Source organism: Balaenoptera acutorostrata, chromosome 17, assembly GCF_949987535.1.
Source record: "Balaenoptera acutorostrata chromosome 17, mBalAcu1.1, whole genome shotgun sequence".
Lineage (NCBI taxonomy): Eukaryota > Metazoa > Chordata > Mammalia > Artiodactyla > Balaenopteridae > Balaenoptera > Balaenoptera acutorostrata.
In genome coordinates, this window is record NC_080080.1 from 5,759,046 (window position 1) to 5,768,377 (window position 9,332).

A 9,332-nucleotide genomic window follows, 5' to 3' on the forward strand; every position below is an offset into this window, starting at 1 on the left:
TTAAATCCTAATGCCCAATGTGATAGTGTTTGGAGGTGAGGTCTTTGGGAAGTGATTAGATCACAGCACAGAGTACCCTTATAAAAGAGACCCCAAAGGGTTCCCTCGACCCTTCTGCCAGGTGAGGACGCACTGAGAAGACAGCCATCTATGAATCAGAAAGTGGGCCTTTATACCAGATACCTAATCTGCTGGCGCCTTGAACTTGGGCTTCCCAGGCGCCATGACTGTGAGAAATAAAGGTCTGTTGTTTATAAACCACACAGTCTACGCCATTTTGTTATTGCAGTGCCAACAGACTAAGAAGCGGGAAGCAGGCAGCATGAAGTGAGGCCATGCCTACAAGGAACTGTGTTCTTTTAAAGAGAAAAACCGCAGGCCCAAAATGACATCACTTGTGCTAAAGTCCATGATACCATACCTAGATTTAACACCTGACTTACTTACAGTTTTGATCTTCATCAGAAATGTAATCTTAATCAACCAGTTTGGGATTTTCTGGTCAGCATCAAGGAGGTAATCTGTCACAGTGGGCTCTCTCCACGCCCCCAGAGGAAGAAGAGGCAATCAGCATGAAAAAACCCTTGCCCTTCCCTCCCCCACAAAATGATGTCCTGGCAGAAAATTACCCCTTCTTTAATTTTGCTAATAGCTCCCTTGTCCCACCCTTCTTCCTATAAAACCTTCTATTTCGCACAACCCCTCTGAGCGCCCTTCTAGTTGCGAGATGTGATGCTGCCTGAACCATTCATGGATTGTTGAATAAAGCCAAGTAGATCTTCAGATTTACTTGACTGAATTTTTTTTTTTAAACAGTCCTCAGCTGCAGCTGGAATCAGAAATAGTGCCAAGGGGACAGGAGGAAGAGCACGAACAGATGCGGATACAACGAACAACTGAACATCAGGAATCTTCCTTGACAGCAGTACCACCAACCGAAAGGTGAAGAGAAGGAAATAGCACCTTGACTGATGTAGCAGATGATGTGACCAAGAATAAAGATTATATCTGTTACTATGGTGTCCTATAAATATCTTTTCTTTTCTCCTCCTCACTATGTTTTGTTAATGCCTTAGGTTCATTTACACGGGATGTTTTTTCCACATACCTCTTCCCAACACTACAACTTTTTACCTGGATAAATCCTAAAATTCTATAAATAATTTAGGACTCAAGACTCAGACCTGGAACCATCTGTATCAGGAAATCTGCATGATTCCTTAGTTAAAATTTGTGCTCTTGTAGTTTTCTCTGTAAAATTATCACTGAACTCACCGCAGTGTACTAAAATGATCTGTTCACTTAATTATTCTCCATTTGGATTGTTAACAATTTTGCAAAGAATTACTATCTACTTAACTTGTTTAAACAGAGATGACTACATTATTGAGAAATCCAGGAAAAAATGAAACTGCAGGGTCCCTTGTTCAAAAAGCAGGGAAACAATTTTGTTAAAGATACTCAGTTATAAAGTTTTTAAATTTCTTCCATGGTCACTTTCTTGACTTGTCATGGTGATTTTGCACTTGCTAGTCAATGCCACTCTAAGTAAAAAAAAAAAAAAAATTTTAAATGAATTGTATGTTTACCTTTATATTGTGAAATTAGTTTTAAATATAAGAGTATTTAACTCACATGTGGAAGCATTAAATTACACAACTTATATTTTATAGCTCGTACATGCCCATGTATTTCATTCTCAGCAGGACAAAGTAATCGCTGCACAAAATAAACTCAACTGGTTTTATTGGATTTGATATGCACACATTCTACTGAAACTCTGTACCTGTGGTTTACTGATTAGTGAGAAAAAAAACGAAAAGGAAAAGAACTATGGGTTGCCCTTTCCTTCTAAGTCATCATTTCAGCTTAGGTGGTTGGCTGACACAGGGAAGTCACATGAAGAAGAAAGAATACAGTTGAGTTTCTTAGTCACTCGGTTTTCTTAGAACATCACTGTTTCTTTCTGCAAGTTTGGGTTTGAATGAAAAGTGTGGCTTCTTGGAGCTGTCACCACCCCAATTAATCATAGATGTTAAATGCTTACTTTGTACTTGCCCTGAGTCTTGCTTAACTCCACCACACCATGGGACCAGGATTCTGTGCTCGAAGGACACTGGGAGCACTATCTAGAAAGGGGTAGCAAGAAGTTTGCCCCTTGTCCCTGAAGGAGAGCAGATTTTGCCACCCCCAAATATGGCTCTATGGTGTAAGGATTATCTTGAGCTGATTATTTTTAAGAAAGAGCAAACACAGGAGAAGCTCTGAAAACCAAGTAGAAGTTACCCTTTTGTAAGGGAAAATTACATTTATAAGGGAAATCTCCATTTGTCAGGGGGTGTCCCTCTCTGTAACAGGAAGAGGAGGATGACTAAATCTCTAGAAATTCTTACAGTGGAGAAGACAACTGACTTAACTCCTCATAACAACCCTACCCTTGTTTACTGTGCTTTGCCTGGTAACCTTCCATAGCAGGCTTCCCTCTCTCAGTATCTTCTTGTCTTTAGCTGGAGATGGTATTTAAGGTGATGGCTTGGGCCATTCTGCACAGTTTCTCAGTTTTGCTAGGTCTCTCCCATGTATATAGGAATTATACATGTTACTAACCTTCTGGGGTTTTTTTTGTTTTGTTTTTTTTCTCCTATTAATCTATCTTTCATTAAAAGGGGTTCACAGCCAGGAACTTAGAGGGGAAGACAGAAAATTATCTTTCCCCCCCTACATCCCACTAGACCTCACTAATAAAACACACAAGTTCAGAGATAAAATCTTTAACAACTTCATTACAGCCACAGCCAAACACTAAACCCATCATGGATCCCCCTGAGCACGGGGCCCTACATATGCCTCATCTCCATGAAACTAGCACTGCTCCTAAATTATGAGAACACAGCAGGATGCATGGTCCTGTATCAGGGGTCCACTCCTCTAAAATGTCTGTCTCCTGTCCTTGAGTACAGGAGGTTGAAGAAATCCACCACATGGCCCCATGTTTTGGAGGGAAGCTTCAGCTCTAGGAAGAAGCAAAGAAACAACTGAAGTGGCAGGAGCTGATTTCCTGCCCAGCGTCTCCGCGTTCCCCTAGCTGTGTGCCAATTTGCACTGGAGCTCTGTGTGACCTGGGGCGACTGTTCTAGTCTCTGCCTTGAGTAGTGAAGGTTTCTCTGTGTTCTGGTAAATTAAACAGGGTGTTTGCCTTGTTCCCCTTGTTTGTTTTCCATTTCTAAGTAATTGGTATTTAAGTAGCTACTTAAACTCCTCTCTGTTGAGTATTGATAGGAATTGGAAAAGCCTACTAAGGAAGTCATCATTTTGCTAGGTTTTCACGAAGGCTTTGCTCAGTTGAACACAGACCTTGCTTAACCTTTTTGTTTATTTATTTGTTCTAAGATTTTTCAGTGCAAAGTGAGTTCGAGATGTTTTATATAATAATATACAATTAAATTCACTTCATTTCCATTCAGTTAAAAAATAAAAAAGAGTGAGGACCTACACATACTAAATTATCTTAGATTTCTAAGCCTTGATTTTCTTCTGTGTATAGTGAGGATATAATATACATTTCACGGAATTATGATGATGATTACAACTCAAACTATGAAAGCACCCAACAAAATTCTGGACTCATGGTAAACAGTCACCTCAAAGGTGTGTGCAAGAACCATGGGGGATGCAGAATTGATGAAGTCACCACCTCTCCCCATAAACTGCTCCCAATGTGGCCAGTGAGAGAGACAGCAGGACAGTGTGGTGGGACTGAGCACTGAGGCTGAGTAAATCTAACTTCAGATGAAGGCACTGCCACTGAAAGTAGCTACGGCTCCTGACTTTGTATTTATAAAAAGACCCCTGTAGGGAGCAAGATGTGCCCCCCCCCCCAAATGGCTCTCTATGGGGCGAAGTATTTCAGGTTAAAAACAGGGCCCAAAAGACTCAGGCAGAAACGCTGACCTTCCCCCTAACTGCCTCAATGAATTTTGATGAAGGGCCTATTTCCAGAATAGATCTATCACCAGAGAGATCTGCAAAGAATATGGAGTAGGTCTGGTGGGGGAGTCCACTTTGTGTCCCACTGTCTCTGCCTGGCCCAGCAAACATCTGTTTACCAAACATTTGTTTGTCCATCTCCACGTAAATTGCCTTCCTCCCCTTTGAAGTCCCAAAACGACTACTCCCAACATCCTCGTCTTTAGCTAAAGATGGTGTGTAAGCTGAGAGCTTCAGCCACATTGGGACTTACTCAGTTTTCCTGGGTCTCTCCCATGTACACGTTACTAAATTTTTAATTGATTTTCTCTTGTTGATCTTCCTCTTGTCAATTTAATTCTTAGACCAGTCAGAACCTAGAAGGGTAGCGGAAAATGACTTCCTCCATGACACCCCTTACATGCCAGACACTGTGCCAGGTCATGAGGATGCGCTAGGGATCCAGAGAGACAAGCAGGCCTCTTATTACAGGCACAGGAGGCCTATTATTACAAGTGTATTTGTCATCTATAAAACTGACAGAATAATATGGACCCCTCCAGTTTTCTGTGCTGTTCAAATGAGTTCTTGTGCAAGAACTCTTTGTAAAGTGATTTCTCCTCAGGTGCTCACTGATAACTTACTAGGTGCCAGTCATTATATTAGAGGTTGAAGATGCAAAGATAAATTAAATATGCATCCTTTTAAGAGCTTAACCTCTAGGAAGGGAAGGAGTAGAAATGAAAATAAATAATTTCTACAGAATGAGATAAAGTCAAAATGCTTTGGGGGATTAGGTAAAAGAAAGTCTAGTGTTATTAAAGGGGGTTGTATCATAAAATACTTGACAGAAGTTCTTTATATTTGAGCACAACTTGAAGGCAAGTTTGCCTGGGTGATCAAGGTGGGAGAAATATTATAGATAGAGGAAACTTTGTGTGTGTGTGTGTGTGTGTGTGTGTGTGTGTATAAAAGGTCCTGGATAGAGTGGTTGAGTTAAAGAGAAAGTGTTTCTCTCCTTTATTGACTATTTTAAAATTACATTTATCAGGTGTCTCATCAATTTTAGGAAAACTGTTTAAAAAAGAAATATGTATAACTGAATCACTTTGCTGTAAACCTGAAACTAACACAACATTGTAAATCAACTATATTTCTAATATACTGATAAAATAAAATTTAAATTAAAAAATCGATCTCATAACATTTAAAACATGTTAGTCATGTGGACTCTTTATGATGGGCACAATGTTGCATTATGCAACTATCTCCTTACAAAATAGGTTTGATCTCTATTCTCTTATTTGACAATTATTTATAGAGTGCCTAAGATGTCAGGTGTCTTGTCAAGTGTTGGGGTACAGAGATAAAGCAAGACATTGTCTTCATTCACTCTACTGTCCAGTGGCAAGAAAAATAAATGATTAATATGGAGTATTTTTTTTTTATTTATTTTTTTAATGCTATTCTTGTCTGCTTACATTCTTTTTATTTATGTATGTATGTATGTATGTATGTATGGCTGTGTTGGGTCTTCGTTTCTGTGCAAGGGCTTTCTCTAGTTGTGGCAAGCGGGGGCCACTCTTCATCGCGGTGCGCGGGCCTCTCACTATCGTGGCCTCTCTTGTTGCGGAGCACAGGCTCCAGGCGCGCAGGCTCAGTAATTGTGGCTCACGGGCCGAGTTGCTCCGCGGCATGTGGGATCTTCCCAGACCAGGGCTCGAACCCGTGTCCCCTGCATTGGCAGGCAGATTCTCAACCACTGCGCCACCAGGGAAGCCCAATATGGAGTATTATACTTGTCAATAATTTTTAAATTAGAAGAGACAAAAACTTAACTAAAAAGGAGAGACAGAGAAAGAGAGAGAGAGAAAGTGAGAGAGAAAGAGGAATTCATCGGTTAACATTAAAGGGCAGGGATGAGGATGTCTTCAGAGAAAACTGGATCCAGGGTCTTGGAAAAGAGCAGGAATCTCTTTTACTGTTCTCTTCAAGGGTTACGTTAATTCTTTCCAGCTGCTTTAGAGAAAGATTATAGGAGGTGAAACTGATACTACTATCAACCTCCACTTTGAGAACCCAAGGGAATATCTGTGATTAGCTGAGTTTGTGCGTGTGCGTGCATCATACATCAACAAGTGTGTCCAAGAGAGGTTTCTCCTGGGTCAAGGGCCTATCCACACAGACGCTGGGGGAGCTAGAGAATCTCTCCATTCCAAGGGCATTCAGGCACAAGTCCTGCAGGACCACAGTGAGCAAGAGACTGGTTAGGGGTGAGAGGAGGGTCTGAGAGGTTGCTTTTGAACTGAGCTTTAAGATGATATAAGTTTAGCAGTTGAAGGGAGGTGGAGCAGGAGGGATGGGAATTAGGAAGAAGTAGTAGATTGTACAGAAGTATATTAAAGGACACAACCACAGCAAGCTCCAACAACTGAACATGGATCAGAAATAAGAAGATGAAAAAAGTGTGGCCCCAGACAAGATGAGTCACACCATGATAAAGTGCACTGGCACATTACTAATGTGTCTCTCGCAAACAAATGCAAATGTGTCTCCCGCAAACAAACGCAGAATGAAGATAAGACAGTATTATTAATGGTGTGGTTTATTATGTTCATCATTTGAATTAAGTAAGTTCAAAGAATATTATTTAATAAATGTTTCTCAAGCCTTAATTATGTTTAACGGCAAAGCTTTGATCGTAAATAGCAAAATTGATAACAAAAGAAAGCTTATTAATATTAATAATGGTTTGTTTTAGGTCTTCTCTGCATAGGATAACAAAATTCCATTAGATATTTTCATCCAAATTCCCTGACTTCTCTGTTCCCTGCAGGGTAAGAACATGGTATTGGCAGGAGCTTGTGGAAGTACCTGGAACTACATTGATGCTGGATGACACCCAAACAGCCATTCAGGTTGGGATCCCTTTCTCCTCTTCTGCTCTGGTGACTCCTGCCCATTTTTCAGGTTCAGCTCAAATGTTACCTCCTCTGTGACTTTTAAAAAAATCTTCCCATTATGCCTGTGCAAAAGCAGACCTGTGCTGGCCAGCAGACCAGGTCAGGCGCTCCACGGAGGTAACCACTGCCTTCCGTGCAGCCATCATTTTGGCCAAGCTCTCCATCATCCCCGTGCCCTCCCTTGCAAGGTACTGGCTGCTGTGGCTCTGTGCTAGTGCACCTCATCCTGGCCCCAGAGGCCCTGGCATCGTCTCAGCCCCTGTGCCCAAGAAGCTGCTGCTGACGGCTGGTATTGATGACGGCTGCACCTCTGCCAGGGGCTGCACCGCCATCCTGGGCAACTTCGCCAAGGCCACTTTTGATGCCATTTCCAAGACCTACAGCTATCTCACTGCTGATCTCTGGGAAGACACGGTGTTCACCAGATCCCCTATCAGGAATTTACTGACCATCTGGTAAAGACCTACACCAGAGTTTCCGTGCAGAGGACCCAGGCTCCAGCTGTGGCCGCCACATAGTTTTTTATGAGAAAAATAAAGTGAATGAAGCTGAAAAAAATATCTTCTCACCCTCCTTCCAATTCTCAGAACAGATGGGCTTGCTTATCTCATACTTCCAAAGCAGTACTTCATACAGTGGTTCCCAGCTCCTTATTTGATATATTTTATCATTAGATTAGATCTTTCTGGACACTCAAACTATGCTTATTCATTTAAACAGGACCTGGAATCCATTCACTCATTATATACATTATTGTAATAAACTGATGAATGAATGAACTAACAAATCTTTTGTTCTGACTCAAATGTTTTATAAAATATACATCTATATTTCTCAGTCAGACAGGTTCATCTCCCTACCTCCCACTGCTAACACTTCCACCGTAGATGGTGTAAAGAAGGGTTTGGGCAGAGGAAAATGAGAAATAATATTGTATTCCTTAATCTGGAACAATTAGTTAAAAATACGTATATTAGAAGGTTGTTTTGGGGATCATATGAATTAACTTATTTTTAAAGAATGTTTTAGTGATGAATCTTGATATAAATGCAAGGGCTTATTAGTGAAGCTACAGGCCAAAGCTAAAAACAATCGAGGAGATAGAGCAGAGTTCAGTACTCAAGTTGACATTCCATTTAGTAATCAAAAATGTGAGCCCTGGTAATGTGGAAGGTATACTTTCTTTTCCCCGACACCAGCTGCTAACCCCAAATGGTCCACTGTTCCCTCCCTGGACGCTCCTTTTCTATCACTTTGACTAGAGGGTATAGGTAGTGTGGGAGGCCGTCTTGAAAAGGAAAAGCCTGAGGTCCTGGAAAATCAGGTTCAAACCTGTATCACAGAGGGTCAATGACCCTTAATGGGATCAATGCTATTGTCCCTCTTGATAAGGTCACTTAACATCTGTGGCTCTCAGATTCTTCATGTGTTAAATCGAATCCACCAAATCAAAGTAACACCCACAGAAGGCTTTGTAGTTCAAATCCAATACTGCATTTAATTTTTTAAAGTGAACTTTTTAAACTGAAGCGTAACATACACATATATAGAAAGGTGCATAAATCATAAGTGTACAGCTAAACATATTTTCATAAATACAGTTATGTAAGGAGCATCCATACAAAGAAACAGAATGTGACAGGTCCCTCAGAAGTCTGCCTGTCATCCCATTTCAATTGTCACCTACCTCCCATCGCCCAGACAAAAGTAATATGTAGCCTGGCTTTTTTCACCACCAAAATTAATTTTGTCCATTTTGAACTTTATAGCAATGGAATATATTCTTTTTGTCTGGCTTCTTGCACCAAACAATATGTTTGATAGATACACTTACATTATTTGGGTTTAGTTGTATTTATTTGTTATTTGTATTTAGTTATTATTATTTCCCCTTTCTATATCACAGTTTGGATGTTTCTTCAGTTCACTTTCCTTCCTTCTGATGGGTCTAGTATCAAACTTTTCCACCAATATTTAATTTCAGTTATTGCTTTTTCTGTACCAAATTTTCTATATTACTATTATTTTAAGATTCAATTTCTCTCACAAAACTCTGATCTCTTCCCTCTTTATTTCTAAACACAGTAATTATAGTTTTGCAAAGTCTTTGTCAACATCAATAACTGGATTGCTTGTGAGTCATTTTGTCCATGAGTTTTATTTTTATCTTTAGCCACATGATCTTATCTATTGTCAAACTATTAATTTTTCTGAACTAATGTTAACCATCAGGTAAGAAAAAAATAGAGAGAGACGGAGATAACAAAATCACCAGTGAGCACCCATACTTTCCAACACTGGGAAGACAGAATAGAGGATCTGATACCTTCACCTGATTGGTGATTGAGTTGGTAGAAGCCGATCTGCAGTTTTGGTAAAACTCTGTCTACCTCTGGTCTGTCC

The 9,332-nt window shown here is 40.3% G+C and overlaps 1 pseudogene; it reads left to right on the top strand.

Annotated features, from left to right (window-relative positions):
* The first annotated feature begins 223 nt into the window (after window positions 1-223).
* Window positions 224-7,447, top strand: LOC114238675 (40S ribosomal protein S2-like; annotated as a pseudogene).
* The last annotated feature ends 1,885 nt before the right edge of the window (window positions 7,448-9,332 follow it).